This window comes from Sarcophilus harrisii, chromosome 1 (genome assembly GCF_902635505.1).
Source record: "Sarcophilus harrisii chromosome 1, mSarHar1.11, whole genome shotgun sequence".
In the NCBI taxonomy this organism is placed as follows: domain Eukaryota; kingdom Metazoa; phylum Chordata; class Mammalia; order Dasyuromorphia; family Dasyuridae; genus Sarcophilus; species Sarcophilus harrisii.
Genome location: NC_045426.1, coordinates 93,055,736 through 93,077,270, shown reverse-complemented (window position 1 = coordinate 93,077,270; position 21,535 = coordinate 93,055,736). Strand labels below are relative to the sequence as shown.

At 36.8% G+C, this 21,535-nt stretch overlaps 2 long non-coding RNA genes across 4 annotated transcripts in view; one reads left to right on the top strand and one right to left on the bottom strand.

Moving 5' to 3' along the window:
• Positions 1 to 1,012: 1,012 nt before the first annotated feature.
• On the bottom strand, positions 1,013 to 6,018 carry LOC116422545. Of its 3 annotated transcripts, none has more exons than XR_004233215.1 (3): positions 4,564 to 6,018; positions 1,573 to 4,471; positions 1,013 to 1,486 (listed from the first exon to the last, which is right to left on the bottom strand). It is a non-coding gene; the product is annotated as an uncharacterized LOC116422545 (long non-coding RNA). The 3 variants fall into 3 exon arrangements; XR_004233216.1 differs by having other exon boundaries at positions 1,573 to 4,916; positions 5,011 to 6,018; XR_004233214.1 differs by having other exon boundaries at positions 1,573 to 6,016.
• An 8,146-nt stretch (positions 6,019 to 14,164) lies between these two features.
• Positions 14,165 to 21,535, top strand: part of LOC116422543 — a 35,876-nt gene continuing 28,505 nt past the window's right edge. The window contains exons 1-2 of the long non-coding RNA XR_004233212.1: positions 14,165 to 14,307; positions 18,960 to 19,052. This is a non-coding gene — a long non-coding RNA (uncharacterized LOC116422543). The remainder of the gene's footprint in view (positions 14,308 to 18,959; positions 19,053 to 21,535) is intronic.

Genomic DNA, 21,535 nt, shown 5'->3' with positions numbered 1-21,535 from the left:
TATGTGTATAAATGTGTGTATATATGTTGTAAGTCTCCAGGAACATATTTTCATGATTTTCTATTCATATATAATAACTATATGTATATAATAAATGCACTGGCTTATGTATGTATGCACTGGCTAAATGCACTGTATATAATAAATGCACAACCATTTGCTCTAAGGTTATAAATTGTTAGCACAAGCAGGATAAACAAGAGAGTGGACCTCCTGACTCTCCTATTCTCAAGAATTTACAATATCCCTCCAAGATACCTCACTGATATCTTTATTCCTGTCAGACATCCTGTTTCTGGGTTTTTAGGATTTATGGCCTCCCCTATCCTGACAGAAGTTTTCCCATACTACTTACCCCTTCCTTTGTTTAGAGAAAAGGTATTTAAGAAGTTGGGTTTCTCCGATTCATTGCTGGAGGCTGGCTTCTGGATGCTGGACACTGGATTCTTTGAGATGACAGTCTTCTCCATATTCCATGGTCCCCCTGGGACCAACATGGATTCCTTGGTCCCAGTATATCTTTGTCTGAGAGTCCTGTCCAGTCAAGTATACTCTCCAATTAATAAAATATTAAAAACTCTCTAATCTCTCCTGCCTCAGTTTCTCCGGCATTACAGTTTCAACAGAGTTTGGACTTCATCCTTAATTGTAATAAGGGAATTTATTAAACTCCATTGGATAGACATTCCACTGGACCTGCCTGTAGCTCATGATGCTCTCCTATATTATTGGCTGCATTTTTATATTGATTTATCAATTGAATTTTGAAATTGTTTCCACAAACATCTTATTTCCATTTCTCAAGTCATGAGAAAAGAGCTTCTCCAAGACAGCTCTGTAAAAGGTGTGTGACCAATGCTAGTCATGTTATCACAAGCCATTGTTGCTAGGGTCAGGACTTGACCCTTGTCTTTCAGGCTTGGGAGCTAGTGTTTAAAAAAAAAAGCTAAAAATTTAATGCTCTGAAAATGACTGTTATCTAAGCGTTTTTGAAAAACTACTGGAACTTAGCAAGGTTTTGTAAACTGTTTATTATATACAAAAATATCACAAAGAGGAACATGCAACATCTTGATATGTGAGGAACAGCCAACACCTGGAGAAGGAGTTTGATGATCTTGATAAGGTCTTCCAACTGATGAGCAAGCATTCCATGGGAAAGTATCTTTTATGTTTACTGCTCTTGGTCCTTAGTCAAAAATACTTTATATTGGTTTTAAATGGTGTCTAGACTATCATCTTTGGAGAAATCTTGGAATCCATCCATTCATTCACAAATTGACTAATCCTTGAATTTTCATAGTTGAGATTACAGATGAACTTGATCAATAAATTATTGGTGAGTGGTATTCCAGAGTTTTTAAATTAGGCAGAGTAGGTAGATTGAATCAAAGAGGAAGGGTAGGTGGGTGTTTGATGATAGAAGGAAGGTGGACTCAGGGATGATGGGGGGGAAGGTAAAAACTGGTAGCAGTTAGAGATGAACCTAAGAACAAACAACAAAAAAAAAGAGTTAGGGAAGGAGACAAAAGGCAGGGACAGGGCAAAGTTAGGCAAATGGGGCAAACTTACATCCATTCATTCACAAATTGACTTTAATCCTTGAATTATCATAGTTGAGATTACAGCTGAACATTGATCAAGAAATTATTGGTGAGTGGCCTTCTGCAGAGTAGGTAGATTGAATCAAAGGTAGGTGGCAGAGAAGGTAGATTGGATCCAAGAGGAAGGTAGGTGGGTGTTTGATGAGAAAGGAAGGTGGACTCAGGGATGGTTGAGGAAAAGGTAAAAAACTGGGAGAGTTGAGAGATGAACCTAAGAACCAAAACAAAACAAAACAAAACAAAAACAAAAACAAGAGAGTTAAGGAAGGAGACAAAAGGCAGGACACAGGGCAAAGTTAGGGAAATGGGGCAAACATCCTCATTCACAAATTTGATGTTAATCCTTGAATTTTCATAGTTGAGATGACAGCTGAACATTGATCAATAAATTATTGGTGAGTGGCATTCTTTAAATTAGGCAGAGTAAGTAGATTGAATCAAAGAAGAAGGTAGGTGGGTGTTTGATGGTAGAAGGTGGACTCAGGGATGGTGGGAAAAGGTAACAACAAACTGGGAGCAGCTGAGAGAGATGAACCTAAGAACAAAACAAAAACAAAAAAAAAAAAAAACAAAGTTAGGGAAGGAGACAAAAGGCAGGGACAGGGCTCAGGGAAATGGGGCAAACTTACATTCATTCATTCACAAATTGACTTTAATCCTTGAATTTTCAAAGTTGAGATGACAGCTAAACATTGATCAAGAAATTATTGGTGAGTAGCCTAGTGTTTTTAAAGTAAGCAGAGTAGGTAGACTGAAAAAAAAGAGGAAGGTAGGTGGGTATATGATGGTAGAAGGAAGGTAGACTCAGGGGTGGTGGGGGAAAAGGTGGGACCAATTGAGAGAGATGAACCTAAGAACAAAAAAAAAAAAAAAAACAGAAGAGAGTTAGGAAAGGAGACAAAAGGACAAAGTGAGGGAAATGGAGCAAACTTACATCCATTCATTCACAAATTGACTTTAATCCTTGAATTTTCATAGTTGAGATTACAGCTGAACATTGATCAAGAAAAATTAGGCAGAGTAGGTAGATTGAATCAAAGAGTAGGTAGACTGAATCAAAGAAGAAGGTAGGTGGGTGATGGTAGAAGGAAGATGAACACAGGAATGGTGGGGGAAAAGAGGAGAGCAGTTGAGATGACCCTAAGAATAACCAAAAAAAAAACAAAAAACAAAAACAGAGTTAAGGAGACAAAAAGGCAGGGAACAGGGCAAAATTAGGGAAATGGAACAGACTTACATTTATCATTCATAAATTGACTAATCCTTGAATTTTCATAGTTGAGATTATACCTGAACATTGATCAAGAAATTATTGGTGAGTAGCATTATAGTGTTTTTAAAGTAAGCAGAATAGTAGATTGAATCAAAGGTAGGTGGCAGAGTAGGTAGGTTGAATCAAAGGTAGGTGGCAGAGTAGGTAGGTTGAATCAAAGGTAGGTGGCACAGTAGGTAGATTGAATCAAAGGTAGGTGGCAGAGTAGGTAGGTTGAATCAAAGGTAGGTAGCAGAGTAGGTAGATTGAATTGAGGAGGATAGGTGAGGTGTTTGATTGTAGAAGGAAGGAGGACTCGGAGATGGTGGGGGAAAAGGTAAAAACTGGGAGCAGTTGAGAGAAATGAACCTAAGAATAACCAACAAAAACAGTGTTAGGGAAGGAGACAAAAGGCAGGGACAGGCCAAAGTCAAGGAAATGGGGCAAACTTACATCCATTCATTCATAAATTGACTAATCCTTGAATTTTCAGAGTTGAGATTATGGCTGAACATAGATCAAGAAAAATTAGGCAGAGTAGGTAGATTGAATCAAAGGTAGGTGGCAAGTAGGTAGATTGAATCAAAGGTAGGTGGCACGAGTAGGTAGGTTGAATCAAAGGTAGGTGGCAGAGTAGGTAGATTGAATTGAGGATGATAGGTGAGGTGTTTGATTGTAGAAGGAAGGAGGACTCGGGGATGGTGGGGGAAAAGGTAAAAACTGGGAGCAGTTGAGAGAGATGAACCTAAGAATAACCAAAAAAAACAGTTAGGGAAGGAGACAGGCCAAAGTCAAGGAAATGGGGCAAACTTACATCCATTCATTCATAAATTGACTAATCCTTGAATTTTCAGAGTTGAGATTACAGTTGAACATAGATCAAGAAAAATTAGGCAGAGTAGGTAGATTGAATCAAAGGTAGGTGGCAGAGTAGGTAGGTTGAATCAAAGGTAGGTGGCAGAGTAGGTAGGTTGAATCAAAGGTAGGTGGCAGAGTAGGTAGGTTGAATCAAAGGTAGGTGGCAGAGTAGGTAGGTTGAATCAAAGGTAGGTGGCAGAGTAGGTAGGTTGAATCAAAGGTAGGTGGCAGAGTAGGTAGGTTGAATCAAAGGTAGGTGGCAGAGTAGGTAGGTTGAATCAAAGGTAGGTGGCAGAGTAGGTAGGTTGAATCAAAGGTAGGTGGCAGAGTAGGTAGGTTGAATCAAAGGTAGGTGGCAGAGTAGGTAGGTTGAATCAAAGGTAGGTGGCAGAGTAGGTAGGTTGAATCAAAGGTAGGTGGCAGAGTAGGTAGGTTGAATCAAAGGTAGGTGGCAGAGTAGGTAGGTTGAATCAAAGGTAGGTGGCAGAGTAGGTAGGTTGAATCAAAGGTAGGTGGCAGAGTAGGTAGGTTGAATCAAAGGTAGGTGGCAGAGTAGGTAGGTTGAATCAAAGGTAGGTGGCAGAGTAGGTAGGTTGAATCAAAGGTAGGTGGCAGAGTAGGTAGGTTGAATCAAAGGTAGGTGGCAGAGTAGGTAGATTGAATTGAAGAGGATAGGTGAGGTGTTTGATTGTAGAAGGAAGGAGGACTCAGGGATGGGGGGGAAGGTAAAAACTGGGAGCAGTTGAGAGAGATGAACCTAAGAATAACCAAAAAAAAAAAAAAACAGTTAGGGAAGGAGACAAAAGGCAGGGACAGGCTTTCAAAGTCAAGGAAATGGGGCAAACTTACATCCATTCATTCATAAATTGACTAATCCTTGAATTTTCAGAGTTGAGATTACGGCTGAACATAGATCAAGAAAAATTAGGCAGAGTAGGTAGATTGAATCAAAGGTAGGTGGCAGAGTAGGTAGGTTGAATCAAAGGTAGGTGGCAGAGTAGGTAGGTTGAATCAAAGGTAGGTGGCAGAGTAGGTAGGTTGAATCAAAGGTAGGTGGCAGAGTAGGTAGGTTGAATCAAAGGTAGGTGGCAGAGTAGGTAGATTGAATTGAGGAGGATAGGTGAGGTGTTTGATTGTAGAAGGAAGGAGGACTCAGGGATGGGGGGGAAGGTAAAAACTGGGAGCAGTTGAGAGAGATGAACCTAAGAATAACCAAAAAAAAAAAAAAAAACAGTTAGGGAAGGAGACAAAAGGCAGGGACAGGCTTTCAAAGTCAAGGAAATGGGGCAAACTTACATCCATTCATTCATAAATTGACTAATCCTTGAATTTTCAGAGTTGAGATTATGGCTGAACATAGATCAAGAAAAATTAGGCAGAGTAGGTAGATTGAATCAAAGGTAGGTGGCAGAGTAGGTAGGTTGAATCAAAGAAGAAGGTAGGTGGGTGTTTGATAAGAGAAGGAAGGTGGACTCAAGGATAGTGGGGAAAAGGTAAAAACTGGGAGCAGTTGACAGAGTTGAACCTAAGAATAACAACAACAACAACAACAAGAGTTATTAGGGAAGGAGACAAAAGGCAGGAACAGGGCAACGTTAGGAAGACAGGGCAAACTTCTCTATCAGCTATTTTACAAATTGACTTTTCTTGCTTGCTTGTGGAGAACTAGGAAACTATTCTGGAAAAAATAAAGATGTTAGTAGCATCCCTCCCACCCCCACCCCCCACGCTCACAGAGAAGTAACCACATCAGGCAGCATCCTTAACCAAGCAGAGCACAAACATCTTTTCTATTCATTTCTACCCCAGGCATTCGCTGTCTTCCTCAACCAATCAGGGATGAGCTTCTTTACTATCTCCTATTTTAAATCTAAACACAAAAACCTTTTCTATTCATTTCTACCACAGGAAGATCACTATATGGACCCTAGATAAAGTCACTACCCACTAGATCGCTAATAATTTTCTATTCTAATAATTTTTATCGCACATGAATCACACACCCATCTCACTCATCTCTAGCATTCATTTTCTCTCAATGCTTTCATAAATAAACCACGTTGAGAGGAGGAAAGTCCGTCCGGATCTTGTCTAACCCAAGGATCAGGTCTCACGCCACTAAAAAGGAGAAACAGAGGCTGCAATCTGAGGAAATGGAGGAAAGTGAGAGGCAGTAAGCGGTGTGTTCCCAAATAAGCCAGATACTTCCTGAGTCACATAAATACCCAATTTTTCACCGGTTTTCTGGAGCTTTCCGAGGTTCAGACTCATTGATCCTGATCCTCCTGCTGCTGATACTCCAGTTCAGTGGTCGGTGCTGGCTATTTATACCTTTTTCCCCAAAGCCCCACCCAGTCAGGAAGAGACGGCCTTTGTGACGGTTTATGTTGGGGGCTTCATTGTGACCCTTGCTCCTAGTAGCTCCTACCTCATAAAGGAGAAAATGAAACTTTACCTTATTAGGGATCGATGCAACTTCTCCATTAGACAGAAAGTAGGAACTGCAGATTGTGAATTAGTGAACTCAAATATCTAGCTGGCGAATTCCATGATTCCTAATAAATTAAAGAATGTTTAAGGAAATTGTGATTGTGAGGAGAGAGGGAGGAAGGGAGAGAGAGAGAGAGAGAGAGAGAGAGAGAGAGAGAGAGAGAGAGAGAGAGAGAGAGAGATATGGAGGGAAGGAGACACAGAGAAAGAGAGAGAGAGAGGAGGGAGGGAAGGAGAGAGAGAGAGAGAGACAGAACGAGAGCGAGAGAGAGAGAGAGAGAGAAAGGAAAAGAGGGAAAAGTAAGGAAGAGGGAAAGACAGACAGAGGGAGACAGAGAGAGAGAGACAGAACGAGAGCGAGAGAGAGAGCGAGAGAGAGAGAGAGAGAGAACGAGAGCGAGAGAGAGAGAGAGAAAGGAAAAGAGGTTAAAGTAAGGAAGAGGGAAAGACAGACAGAGAGACAGGGAGACAGAGAGAGAGAGAAAGGAAAAGAGGGAAAAGTAAGGAAGAGGGAAAGACAGAGGGAGACAGAGAGAGAGAGAGAGACAGAGCGAGAGCGAGAGAGAGAACGAGAGAGAGAGAGAACGAGAGAGAGAGAAAGGAAAAGAGGTTAAAGTAAGGAAGAGGGAAAGACAGACAGAGAGACAGGGAGACAGAGAGAGAAAGAGAGAGAGAGAGAGAGAGAGAGAGAGAGAGAGAGAGAGAGAGAGAGAGAGAGAGAAAGGAAAAAAGGGGAGGGAAAAAGGGGAAGAGGGGACAGACAGAGAGAGAGAGAGAGAGAACAGAACAGAGAGAAGAGGCGAGGAGAAAGGAAAAAGGTTAAAGAAGGAAGAGGGAAAGACAGACAGAGGGGAGAGAGAGAGAGAGAGAGAGAGAGAGAGAGAGAGAAGAGAAGAGAAAGAAAAAGGAAAGGGAAAGTAAGGGAAGAGGGAAAGACAGAAGGGGAGACAGAGAGAGAGAGAGAGAGAGAGAGAGAGAGAGAGAGAGAGAGAGAGAGAGAAAGGAAAAGAGGGAAAAGTAAGGAAGAGGGAAAGACAGAGGGGAGACAGAGAGACAGAGACAGAGAGAGAGAGAGAGAAAAGACAGTAAGACTGTTTCTAAGACTGAAACTGAGATACAGAGATTCTTCCAGATTCTCTTCCAGAGATTCTCTAATTTTGAGACTTAGAGAAAGAAGATGAAATTGTTTTGTATTGATTCAAAGCCAGCATGACTTCATTAAGAAGAACAGTCATACTTAGCATAACCTCTTTTCTGTTTTTTTTTTTTTTGAGAGTATAAATTTAAATAGACTATAAATCAGAGAAATGCTAAAGACATAGATAGCATCCTAGGATTTGATAAGAGTTTTTAATAATGTTTGATAAGGTGTCTTAGATGGCTTATTTTCATGGATAAGATAGAAAAAATGTATTAGGCTGACAGGTAGATTTGGAATGAGTAGAATAATTATTTGTGGATCTATGTAAATAGAGGATGAGGTCCCCCAGAAAAATGACCAATTATCCCTTCCACCATATATTTGTCCAAATTTTAACCCATTTTAGAAAAAGTAATATGGCAGATATCAAATTTTCAGATAAAATGCATTGGGTGTTAGAATTTTAAAAGATGCTGGTAGGCTAAAATCATGGGCTGAATCAATTAGATGGAAATTACTATGTAATATGGATAAATGAACTTTGTACAAATACAAGATAAGGGGAAGCTATAAATGGTGTGGAAAAGCTGCAGTTTTTAGTAGAGACTGGTCAATTTTTAAAAATTGGATCTCAGACTTTAAAAGATTTATACTATCTACAATAGTAGATTGGTCTTGCCATATCTAATGTATTATATTAAATCAGTGATATCCAGTTCAAGGACAGTGAAGGGAACTAGATGTGGATCCAATGGTATAATAGCTGCAGGGCAAGTCAAAAGAAGACTGAACTTAGACCCTGAGTTCAAATCCTAGTTCTGCTACTTGCCATCTGTGGGACATTGTGGCAAATCATTTAAATTCTCGAAGCCTGAGTTTTCTCACATATGAAATGAGGGGGTAAGTCTAAACACTTCTAAAATTCTATCCACTTCTATATCAAGGATCCTATTAGTGTGCTATGTCTTTTGGAAGTGTCTTCATATTGAATAAGTTTATTCTGCTACAGCCTCAGAAAGAAAAACTAGAAAGGAAGAGTCAGATTATAGGTTTCATATAAACAAAAATTATCCCAAAGCACTATGAACTTCTTGGGAGATAATGGGTCCATAATAGAGATGTTCTCCAAAGGTGGTGAATGAATATATCATTGGAATGGCAGAAAGGATTACTTGGTTCTGGTTTGTGTCACAAACCTGGGGGCAGCGAGGTGACACAGTAGGTAGAGAGCCAGGTCTGAAATCAAGAAAACCTGAGTTCAAATTCAGCCTCAGATACTTATTATTCATGTTACTTTGGGCAAGTCACTGAATCCTGTTTGCCTCAGTCTCCTCATCTGTAAAATGAACTGGAAAAGGAAATGGCAAACCACTCCAGTAAATCTGCCAAGAAAACCCAAAATGAAGTCATGAAGAGTCGGATGTGGCTGAAGACAACTGAATAACAAATATATTCCATCCGAAGCCTTGAAATCTAAGGTACTGGGACTCTATGATTCTCTAATTTTGAGAACATTCAACTAACTGATAAGGAGCTATTTGATTTTTTTCTTGGTATCTATCCCAAGGATCTGACACATAAATGTTAAATAAATGTTTGTTTCTTTAAGGATTAGAATCCAAAAATCTTCCTGCTTTGATGTTTTATACATTAGGAAACAAAAAAACCTTTGCAGCATATCAGTGATGCTGATAGGACTATTATCTATTATTTTTGTAAAACCATGAATAGGACTATTATCTATAATTTTTGTAAAACCATGAATTCTAAGAGGAGAAGGCCTAGAAGGAGAGCATTCTAGGTGGAAGAAACAGTCAATACAAAGGTATAAAGACAAGAGCCAAAGGGAAAGTGATGTGTGAAGAATATCAAGTAGATAAGTATTGGTTCTGAAAAGTATAGAGAGGGAGATACATAAGGAAAGAGAAAGTTCATGAGCAAAGGAATTCTCTTCATCTTCCCAAAATGCTATAGCATCCATGTCACATGGTAGAACCATGAATCCATGTATGACTGATTATCAGAAAGTATCCAGCTCCTTGAGGAGTCTGAAGATTTGATCTGACAATAGGAAAAATATAGACTTACTAAAGTGTATGGTTTATTTCCTGAGAATTCTCATCCTTTGAGTTTTCTGTATTAGTTTAATTAAATTCAATTGAAGAAATGGATTAAAAAGAGAAACCAAAAACTCATTATGAGTCAACAATGTGTGTTATATGGTAACCAAAATTGCTTACATTGTCATAGAGTGTCTTAATGAGCAGCACTTAGCACAGTGCCAGGTACATAATAGTTGTTCAATTGTTTTTCAGTCATGTCTGATTCTTTATGATCCCATTGGGGGTTTTCTTAGTAGAGATAGTATAGTGGTTTACCATTTCCTTCTCTAGCTCATTTTACAGATAAGGAAATTGAAGCAAACAGGGTTAAGTGACTTGCTCAGGGTCAAATAGCTAATAAGGATCAGAGGCCAGATTTAAACTCGTAAAAAAGGGTCTTCCTGACTCTGGACCTGACAATTTACCCACTGTGCCATCTATCTGGCCCATGTTATCTAATAAACATTTATTGACTAACTAATGCATTTAATAGAGGAGGCATAGTGTCCAAGATTAGGAAAATATTAGCTCTGTATATCCTATGCTGGATAGACTATAGTTATCATTAAATTCTGAATATCATAATTTAAGAAAGAAATTGTTAAGCAGATGAGGATCTAGAGGAAGCCAACTAAGATGCTTAAGGACCTTTGATCAATATGATATATTAAGATCATTTGAAATGACGGAGAAGGTTTAATTTGGAGACAAAAATAATTGGGGAGATGGGAGTAAAGAGCACAAAGATAGTGACTTCAAGTTTTTGAAAGGCTACTATATAGAAGAGTAGGTTAAACTTGTTCTTTTTGGCCCCAGGTGAGAGCTCTAATGAGTGGAAATTATCCAGAAACAGATCTTTGAGTCATGGATAGAAAAAACATCCTGATAATGGGAGCCACTGAGGGCACCTTTCATAGAAGGGCGTAGCAAGACATTTATATAGCTTCAAATAAAGACATCTTGTCAATTAAGTTGTAAAGGGAACTCAGGCATAAACTAAACTAAAAGGACTTTGAGTTCCTTTCTGACCTTGAAATTCTACGATTCTATATGAGGTTTATTGAGTAACTATTATGGAAAGGGTCTTCAGTGCCATGTGCAAGGGGATATAAGGATACCTCTTCCTGCCCTCAAGGATTTTACCAATATAAAGTAGTAGGAAGAATGAGTTATATACACAGCTATAGAATAATATAAACCAGAGATTACAAGAACATCTTAGAATGCAAAACATATTGGGAACTTTGACCCACGAGCTGGGAACCTTGATAGATGAAAAGATTTTAGTAGAGAGAACCAATTTAAGAAATGGGGGGAAATGGATGAGATAAAAAAAGTCCTACAGGATGGACATTTTATGCTCAAGGAATGGAAAATTGCTATCTCAAGTAGGGACTGGACAGGAAATAAAGACTTCAAAATGTTGGATACCTACTCAGAAATGATACCCCAGAATCATAAAAGTTCTAGCATAAAACATGGTCCCTTATTCCCTTCCACCACAATCTCCTAGTAATGCCAGACTGTACAAGTCTGTAATTTAGTGCACTTATTCACTACTCTGAAAATAGGCCAGATATATATGTGGATTTCTCAAATATGTTACATATAGTATTGACTCTGCTGAAGTATGCTTTCTGAGATAGTTGCATCCTCTTGGGAGTCAGATAATTCTGTCACCTGGGAACCTAGATGAAAGTTTCCTTTCAGAAGTAAAGGTCATTTTAAATGAAAAGGCCATTAGTACAGTTCAGTAGCTTTCTGGGAACAAGTATTATAAATATAAAAATTAAATCCAAGTTCATCCCATAATTCTATAAATTCATGGCTGTTTAAACCAGAAATCTATATTAGAAAATTTCTTTGAATCAGGATTTAAAAATAAAACAAAAACAAAACACTTAAAACTATTTTTACATCTAGAAGAAAAACAATTTCTACCTATAAAGATAATATAGATATTGATTAATATTGAATTCTGAAATAATTATGCCTAACAACTTCTAATTTAGATAAGGTAATTGATATCAAAAGAGAAAATGTTGAGAAAAACTGCACTGATCTGAATTAAAAACATTTGGCTAAAAACCAAACAGCTCATTTCTAGGATACTATGCTCATAAAAGTTGAAATCATCTTACAAGCAAAAAGTTAGGGGTTGAGTACGTGTAACATTTATTGTGTTAGGCTAATGTTAACTAACAGCAGGGAATATCTTTGGCCTCTGATCCTTATCTTTTCCAATTGGTAATTAGCCTTTTCTGCCAAAACTACTTGACCTTCTCTACCATCCTCAGTTGGTCATCACAAAAGCAAAGGATTGCATAGTGAAGAAAATTATGGGATTCTTTGAACAATAAACATTGTAGAAGACCGTTTTGGCTTAGAAACCACATCTCTTCAGGAGCTGGGAGCACAGTATTTCACACAAAGTTAACTCTTTAACTAAATGCTTAATAAATGACTGATTGATCCTAAACTACAGATGGTAGCTTCAGGGTTTGGGAGTTTTATTTTGCTTAATTAGGCTAAAAGTAGGCTAAAAAAATTAGGTTAAAATTTTTCCACACCAGAAAGATTTCTGACCTATGTCAAACTAAATCTAGGGAACTCCAATCAATCAAAAATTTACTTAAAAAAAGATTTTTCAGAATTACCATTTAGGAAAATTGTAGACCTTAATCACAATATTCCTGAAGATCTGAGATGACTCTTAAAATACATGAGTAGGTTTATGATAAGTCAGAGAGAGCACACAGAGAAAAATTCAATAAGTATGTTTGAGGACAGTGAACATATAGTGGCAGCAGTACCAAAAACATATCGCCACCCATTCTAGGTCCTGGAGACTCTTACACATCAGACTAAGAAATGGGCCTTTTGGACTTCTCCAGAATATGGTGAGAAAGAAGCAAAGTTTGTTTCCTGTGTCAATAGGAAGTAACTTCTTTGAATACAAGACATATTTGCCTTTGTTTTCACGGAATTTGGCAAATTTGGCACATTTTCTAACACATAGAAGGTCCTTAATATAATAGCTAATGAATTTAATTGAATGGATGATAATCCAGTTGTTTTCAGCAGATTAATCTCACAGTTCAGTGAAACAGGGAGACTGAAAAACAATGGACAACTCTGTGATCCAAGAAATCATTTCAATTATCCTCACCTCAATTTCTTTATTTATAAAATGGAGGAATAATAATAGTACCTACCTCACAGGATTGTCAAGAAAGTAAAATAAAGTGACATAAACAAATATCTTGGGAAACTATGGTGCTATAAAACTAGCTCTTATTATAATGATATTTATGATTATTTCATTAATCCAGGCATGAGGTAATAGAGGCCTAAAGTGCTTCAAAAAATAAACTGAGGCATATGTCTCCAAGCAAAGTATCATTTTATTAACAGAATCATAAAATAATTAACAACTGCCTCTATTTCCACCAGCCTCCAAGCAAGAAAATAGTTCCCTTTTTATATGTATTTGAGAGGCACACAACAAAGGAAAGAACAAGGTAGGTGATATACTCAAAAAAGTGAGTTTGGCTGGAACATGATATTTGTGGAGGAGAATAATACATAATTCTGTCCAGAATAAAAGAGTGAAACCAGATTGTGAAAAATTTGTAATACAGAAAATTTTATATTTTATCCTGAGGACCCTGGAGAACCATTGGAGTTTCTTGAGCATCATTTTGCCTTAACTCTGCTAATCTTTAATGTTTGTTATCATAGGAAAAAGGAAATAAGTTATTTTTTCCAAGACTGCAAACTTTTATGCTGTTTTATAATAAAAAGTATATTCAGTAAGAGCCTTTAAAGAATACTGTTGTGCTTTTTTTGTCAGTAAATAATTATTTGGCATGTTATTATGTTGGTGCATTCTTGTGAGTTGGGTTTTTTCCCTTTATTTCAAGGAGGAAATGAAGGAGCTATTTCTTTTAAAGTAGTTTCAAAAAAAGTAACTAAAAGAGACAACAAAAAGCTTTCCAAAAGCTTTTATTCCAGCATCTTGCTGAAATGTCAAATTACGCAAACCTGTTTGTGAGTTCTTAAATTTGAAAAGTACACAAAATAAACTTTATGGACACATCCAAAATGATGCATTATTACCTCTGCATGTGGTCTAGAACAGTGGAATTTAGAACATTTTCTAAGTATTTCAATTGCTTTCAAGTCAGAAGAGTCACTGTTTTATCTTTGTTTCATTCTTTGCATCCCTTTTGACCATTTTGTCTAAAGTGCTTGCAATTTTTACCCATTTTTTCTCACCATGGGATATTTCATGCCCCCCAAAAATTAGTTGCTAGATTCATAGTTTAAATTACTACTTAAAAAACTTTCAGTCATCCAGAAGAAGCACTATGTGTAGAATAGCCATGTTTCCAAGTAAAAGGTGTGTAGTCCCCATGATAATCAGATTTGTTCTCAGTGTTTTTTTTTTTCAGGGTTATAATTGGATAGAGGCAGAAGTTTCCTCATTATTATACTCTATCCATGGAATTTAAGCTACTCCCAGCTGGAAATATATTCTTAGAGGTTTTCATACAATATTTGGAGGTTATGATGCTTTATTCTTTATTAGCTGAGCTTCCAAACCCAATAAGACAGGATACAGGTATTATCCAATCCCATGGTCTCCTTAAATTGTCTGGCAGACTCAATTCATGACTATCTAAATACATCAGAATACACAGGGATAAGGACCTATGCTGGTGTCATATGTATGCTTCCTGAATGCCCTTTCAAAAGATGAATTCCTATGGCTATTTGTTCCAGTGTCCCTGCAGCTGTGAGGTAATTGCGTAGCAAGGAACTATGCCATTACTTGAGCTACAGACATTGATTACTAGGGTAAGATATACTTTTTTATATAAATAGTTTGGTTGTTAAAAGGGAGCAGAAAAAATTAACATTTGAATATGGAAAATTATTTTAAAAATCAACTTGAGAAGAAATAATCTAAATAAAATGCTGAAAAGTAACAGACTGTTCTAAGGGACCCATAGTAAATTATCTCTCAGATGAATTTATGGAGAAGACTTGTTTTAAGACAGCAATGATTAAGAAAATGATGGCTATAGAATATTATAGTTTAAAAGCATATTTTGGGGGCTGTTATCAAGGTTATAACTGACAAAATTATCAAATAATGGTACCATGGGGAAAATATATAAATACTGCCAGAGTCATTAATCACAGAAAGAACTGTTAGTTTTTAGATCAAATTTTTGAGACAAATCACTGCATATAAGAAGGTTGATTTAAGATTATTGATTTAAGACATTAGAAACTATAGGAGAAAAGCATTAGTAAGACAGAATGAAAGTAATGGGGTATACAGTGTAGAAAGTCACAAGAAATTTTAAGATAGACATAAAGGAAGCTTCCAGCTGATACAGCTGATCCTGCAGTGGTTTTGCTGGGAGCTAGCTGATCAGGAGAGAGACATTGCATTTTTCGATTGCTTGGAGAAGATTCAAAAGCTTGGTCATCTGACAGCTTTTCAGTTGTGCTATTTTCAGTAGAAAAGAATTATGCTTGTATGAACAGATTGAAAAAAGAAAAATGTCTAAAGGGTGACTGGTTTATTTCTAACATTCTCCTGGTTTGAGGGAGAGAAACAAATTTTAGGATATCAATAAGCTAGAAAAGAATAGAACTCGTGCATAAAATCCGAAAGAACTAAATATTTTTCCTAGAGAAGATTTATACATGATATGGTAACTGTTTTCAAACGAAATTGCTCACAAAAAAGTTACCAGTAACCTCTTAACTGACAAATATAAGGAACTTTTCTTAAACTTCAATCCTTCTTGATCTCTGTAGTATTTGACATTGCTGATCACATGCCCATCCTGGATGCTCTGTCATCTCTGAGTTTTTGTGATTGTGCTCACTCTCTTGGTTCTCCTATCTCTCAGAGCTCTCTTCACTGCTAGACCATCACCCATTTCACACCTTATAGTTGTAGCTTTACTCCAAAGCCCTCAGTCTGAATCCTCTTCTCTTCTCTCTCCCTATATAGTCTTCCTTGATGATTTCAATTAATTTGCAATGGGTTTAGTTGTCATTCTATGCTGAAGGATTCCATATCTATTTAACCTGTCCTAAGCTTTCTCCCTGATTTACAAATCTGGATCACAAACTGCCTATTGGACATTTCAAACTGAGTGATCCATTAGCATTTCAAACTCAACATGTCCAAAACAGAACTCATTGTCTTCTCCCTCAATCTCACTTTTCTTCCTAACTTGCTTATTTTTGCTCAAGATACAAAATCCTCCCAGTCTTCTAGATTCTCAATTTTCATGTCTTCTGCAGCTCTTTGTCTCACTCACAGCTCATGTCTACTCAATTGTTAATTTATGACTTTTCTATCTCCACAACATATCCCACATCTGACTTCCCTTTACTCATTCAGCCACTACTCTAATGATGCCCTTACTTCTTCTTCCCTGGATTGCTACACTTAATTGTTCTCCTTGCCTCATTTCTTTTCATTCTAATCCATCCTGCAAATAACTGAAAAGTTCATTTTATAAAGTGAAGTTCTATCTGTAGTGGAGATAAACTAGAAGCTTTCCCTATAAAATCAGGAGTGAAATAAGAATATCTATTGTCACCACTATTATTTAATGTTGTATTAAAAATGTTCTCTAAAGCATTGACAAGAAAAATAAATTTTAAAAATTTAAAAGGCAAGGATATAAAATTTATTACTTTTTGCAAACAATAGTATGGTAGAAGCCTCAGCACACAGGAAATATTTTTACTAGCACTAAAGGAGGATTCTGTTGCTTTAATACACTAAAATTTACTGTCATAGTGGAGCAGGGACATACCTCACAGCTCTAGAGCAAAAAAGGGCACTTAGGGTCAGATTCCTGGAAGGATCTTTGAAAACAGCTGCACCAAAACTCCTGAAGTTTGGGACAATGCATCTTCCACTCCGGAAATAGAGTCTTATTTTAACACAGGCTTAAAAGCTGAGTAATAGATGAGGAAAAAGAACAGACAACAGAAAAAATATTCTTACCATAGAAAGTTACTAAGATGATAGGGAAGATCAAAACCACACACTTAGAAGATAAGAAAGTTAAAGTTTCTACATCCAAGCCTCCAAGAAAAATAAGAATTGGTCTCAGGCCATGGAACTTATCAAAAGGAATTTTGAAAATCAAGTAAGAGAAATAGAGGAAAAATTGAGAAGAGAAAGGAGAGTTTAACTGTCCTGAGATTCTAGACATTCTAGAACCAGAGGATAAAATAAATATTGAAAGAATCCACTGATCACCTTCTGAAGGATATCCCAAAATGAAAACTCAGGAATATTTTAGCCAAATTCTGGAATATTTAGGTCAAGGAGAAAAATATTAAAAGATCCAGAAAAAAAATTCAAGTACCTTGGAACCACTGTCAGGCTAACACAAGATCTAATAGCTTCTTCATTAAAGGATCAGAGGGCTTGGAATATGACATTTCTGAGAGCAGTGGAGCTAGAATTACAACCAGGAATCACCTACCCAACAAAGGCCAGCTCTCCCTAGAAGGCTGCCCAGGAAGAGCATCTGAGAAATGAAACTTAGTCTTTCCTGGTTCTCCCATACATACATACTACCATCACTAATCTTGGTTCCTTCCTTCTGAGACTGCCTTCTATTAATACTATATATTCTGTGTGGACAGTTTCTCCACGTGCCTTCTTGCCAGCTCTAAATAAACTGAGTTCCTTGAAAGCAAGGACAGTATTTTTTTTCTTTTCTTTATATCCTAGCACTTAGCCCAGTGCTTGGCACATAGTAAGCACTTAATGCCTGTTAAATTAATGGGTACATTACCATACATGATATGGTAACTGTTTTCAAACGAAATTGCTCACAAAAAAGTTACCAGTAACCTTTTAACTGACAAATATAAGGAACTTTTCTTAAACTTTAATCCTTCTTGATCTCTGTAGTATTTGACATTGCTGATCACATGCCCATCCTGGATGCCCTGTCATCTCTGAGTTTTTGTGATTGTGCTGACTCTCTTGGTTCTCCTATCTCTCAGAGCATGATGACTGATACATAGTAAGCACTTAATGAACATTCATTATATTAATAATTTATATATCTATACATCTGTGTATCTACCTAATCTATCATAAAAATACTGATTTTCTGGTTTGGTTCTGAAAAGTATTTCTTTGACTATAGAGAGATGTGAATCACCATTTGAAGTTTTGGTAGAAAGGCAGTCCCTTTGCTACTTTTACTAAAAATTTTGAACAATCATTTTGGCTGTAGGGACTGGTACTTCTCATGGAAGGGGTGGGAGAATGAAGCTTTGTAAAGACAGTCTTGTGAATGGAAGGAATATGGCATATTTTTACCATCATTATGGAGGCACAGAAGTATAGTCAGATTCCTGTATTATTGCAAATTAGGAAATTGACAAAAGGTCCCACATTATCTTTTCCTAGTGGTTCTGGTGTTATGCATGAAAGCAGTTTTAAATGATATTAGATTTCAAAATACTAAACTTACTACGTATACCAAGATACTGACCAGTTTCCAAACTCTGGTTGATCCCATCCAGAATTCAGAAGAAAGATTTGGCATCAATATGAGCATCATAACCAGCAAAAGTTTATTATGAGAAAACTTGTGCTGCTATTCAGAGTCATGTTTCTAACTTTTTAAACCAATCAATCAAAAATATTTGATTTTTAAAAACCTAACTCTGGGATTTCATTCATGTAAAGGCTTCTAAGTGACTAAATTTCTTCCTCTCAGTGAATATTGTCATTTTCTCCATAATATATAACCTTGGGGAGTTGTTTAGGGCACTGATACGTCAACTAGACCAGGGTCATTCATCCCATATGTGGCAGAGGTGGGACTTAAACTCAAAACTTTCTAACTCTGAGACCAGTTCAGATTTTATTCAGCTCAGGATTTACTAAAAATGCTCCTTAAAGCATATATCCTTGCTGTTCCTGTTAAGGTTCAGCAATAGAATGCAGCAATAGGTGGTATCAGAATCCTGTGATCTCTGACTACCAGGGCCCTTGAACTTCTGACACAGGTATAGCATGAGAAAATAAAGCTTAGAAAAATATTATCAAGTTGTGTCAGTGTTATTACTGTTACCGACCTTATGATACAGGATCAACACAAGACAGTCTTTTGGGGTTCTCTTAGCCTAAGATCTCAGAGAATTTTCAGCATGAAGCAGTACACAAGCACTTCATATTTACTCGTGCATCACAGGGGAATGGCAAAAGAAGTGCCAGGTAGCCTTCCCCCCACACAAACACATACCTGTTCAAAGCTATAATCCATACAATATAGTGATCTCTGTAGACACAAGATAAGGAACATCAATCCAGATATTTGGATCTCCCTGCTATCATCTGCACATCACAGGCAATCTCAGACTCAGAGATTGATGTCCCGTTTAGTGCTATTTGCTGTGTTCTTGTGCCTAGCGTTCAACCACTTGCTCTCCTTGTTTAACAGGTGGACACTAATTTCATGGATGGAAAACTTGGTCACAAATGTTAGAAAGTGTTACAACAAGAAGTCCTGCGGGGATGCAATACTTTCAATCAGGTATTTCCTGGATGAAAAGCTTCATTTTAAATGTTCAAAAAAGGAGCAGAGTCTTTGCCCTGCAAATACGAATCTCCTTACCTTTCATTAAGAGAATTCTCAACCCCTAGAAACTGACTCCCAAGACAAATTGTTCTCTTAAAGAGCAGAAATTAAAGTAGAAGGGGCTATTTAAAAGATAATTGCCACTGGAATCAGGTAATACAGATTTTTAAAAATAAGATTATGGAATTATGCCCAAAGAGTTATTAAACATCATATACCATTTAACCCAGTAATCCCACTGCTAGGTCTATTTCCCAAGATGATTATGAAAAAAGGGGAAAAAACCTATATATTCTAATATATTTATAGCAGCTTTCTTTGTGGTGGCAAAGAGCAGGAAATTTCAGGGATGCCTGCCAGTTGGGGAATGACTGAAGAGATTGTGGTATATAATTGTGATGTAATACTACTGTGATATAAGAAATGATGAGTTCAGTGATCTTAGGAAAACACAAATAGACTTGCATGAAATAATAAAGAGTGAAATGAGCAAAACCAAGAGAACATTGCATACAGTAATAGCAATATTGTTTTAAGAACAACTTAGAGCAACTAAGTTATTTTGGTATTATTAATACTCAAATTAACTGCAATGGACCTATGAAGCAAGATGCTATCTTCATACAGAGAAAGAACAGACAAATGCAAGTATACATATACATATTTGTGTCTAATGGCAGCCATCTCTAGAGCAGAAAGGGAGGGAAAAATGAGGGGGAAAAGAAATTTATATTATAATTATTACATATTTAAAAGGAATAGCAAGTTACACATAATAGATTTGGAGTTTCATCTACAATCACCTTTTTATTACACTATGTTATATAAAAACTTATTTTATTCCATAAATTAAAAATAAAATTTTAAAAAATGAAAATGAAATTAAAAAGACCAAAGACTAAGAGCACCTCCCCCTGGAAACATGACTCTGAATAGCAGCACAAGTTTTCTCATAATAAACTTTTGCTGGTTATGATGCTCATATTGATGCCAAATCTTTCTTCTGAATTCTGGATGGGATCAACCAGAGTTTGGAAACTGGTCAGTATCTTGGTATACGTAGTAAGTTTAGTATTTTGAAATCTAATATCATTTAAAACTGCTTTCATGCATAACACCAGAACCACTAGGAAAAGATAATGTGGGACCTTTTGTCAATTTCCTAATTTGCAATAATACAGGAATCTGACTATACTTCTGTGCCTCCATAATGATGGTAAAAATATGCCATATTCCTTCCATTCACAAGACTGTCTTTACAAAGCTTCATTCTCCCACCCCTTCCATGAGAAGTACCAGTCCCTACAGCCAAAATGATTGTTCAAAATTTTTAGTAAAAGTAGCAAAGGGACTGCCTTTCTACCAAAACTTCAAATGGTGATTCACATCTCTCTATAGTCAAAGAAATACTTTTCAGAACCAAACCAGAAAATCAGTATTTTTATGATAGATTAGGTAGATACACAGATGTATAGATATATAAATTATTAATATAATGAATGTTCATTAAGTGCTTACTATGTATCAGTCATCATGCTAAGTACTGGGAATAAAAGGAAAGAAACAAGCATTTATATAATATCTACTATATACTAAGTAATATTCCAAGAAGAAGAGGGGAGAGGAAATCACTTGATCCATCCATCTCTTCTAATCATTTCCTAGCTCTCCCTTTTGTGGATAAACTTTTTGGGAAAGCTGTCAATTATCAGTGCCTCAACTTATTTTCTTTTTACTCTCTTAACTCTCAGAAATCTTACTTCCAACCTAATCATTACATTGAAACTGCTCTCTCCAAAGTTACCAATGATCTATTAACTAGCAAACCTAATGGTCTTTCCTTAGTCTCCATTCTTTTTGGCCTCTCTGCAGTCTTTAACAGTGTTGATCACCCTCTTCTGCTTTCTCTTCTCTTCTGTCTGAGTTTTTGGTGATGCAGATGTGTCCTCATTCTCATACTATTTGTCTGACTAAATCTCTGTTGAATCTTCATCCAAATCATGCTCACTAATAGTAGGCATCCACAAAGACTCTGTCCTAAGATCTCTTCTACTCCATATATATTATTTTATTTGGTGATCTTCTCAGGTCCCATGATTCTTAGCTCCATTTATCCAGTTCTAATATCTCTATGAAACATTTTTAAATTGATGATCCATAAATGTCTAATACCTAACATGCCCCCAGAAATGAACTCATTGTCTTCCTCACACCCTCTCCCAAACTCTTTCCTCTTCCTAATGTAATAACTATTCTGAGAAGGGATCCATAGATTTCGCCAGATTGCCACAAAAATTGACCAAGAAACTAAGTCCAGTCCTCTCATTGGACAAAAGAAGCAACTGAAGAACAAAGTAGATATTTGCCCAATGTCACACAGAAAGTTAGTAGAGATGGGATACAAACTTAGATTTATTGATGTTAAGTTTAGTACTCCT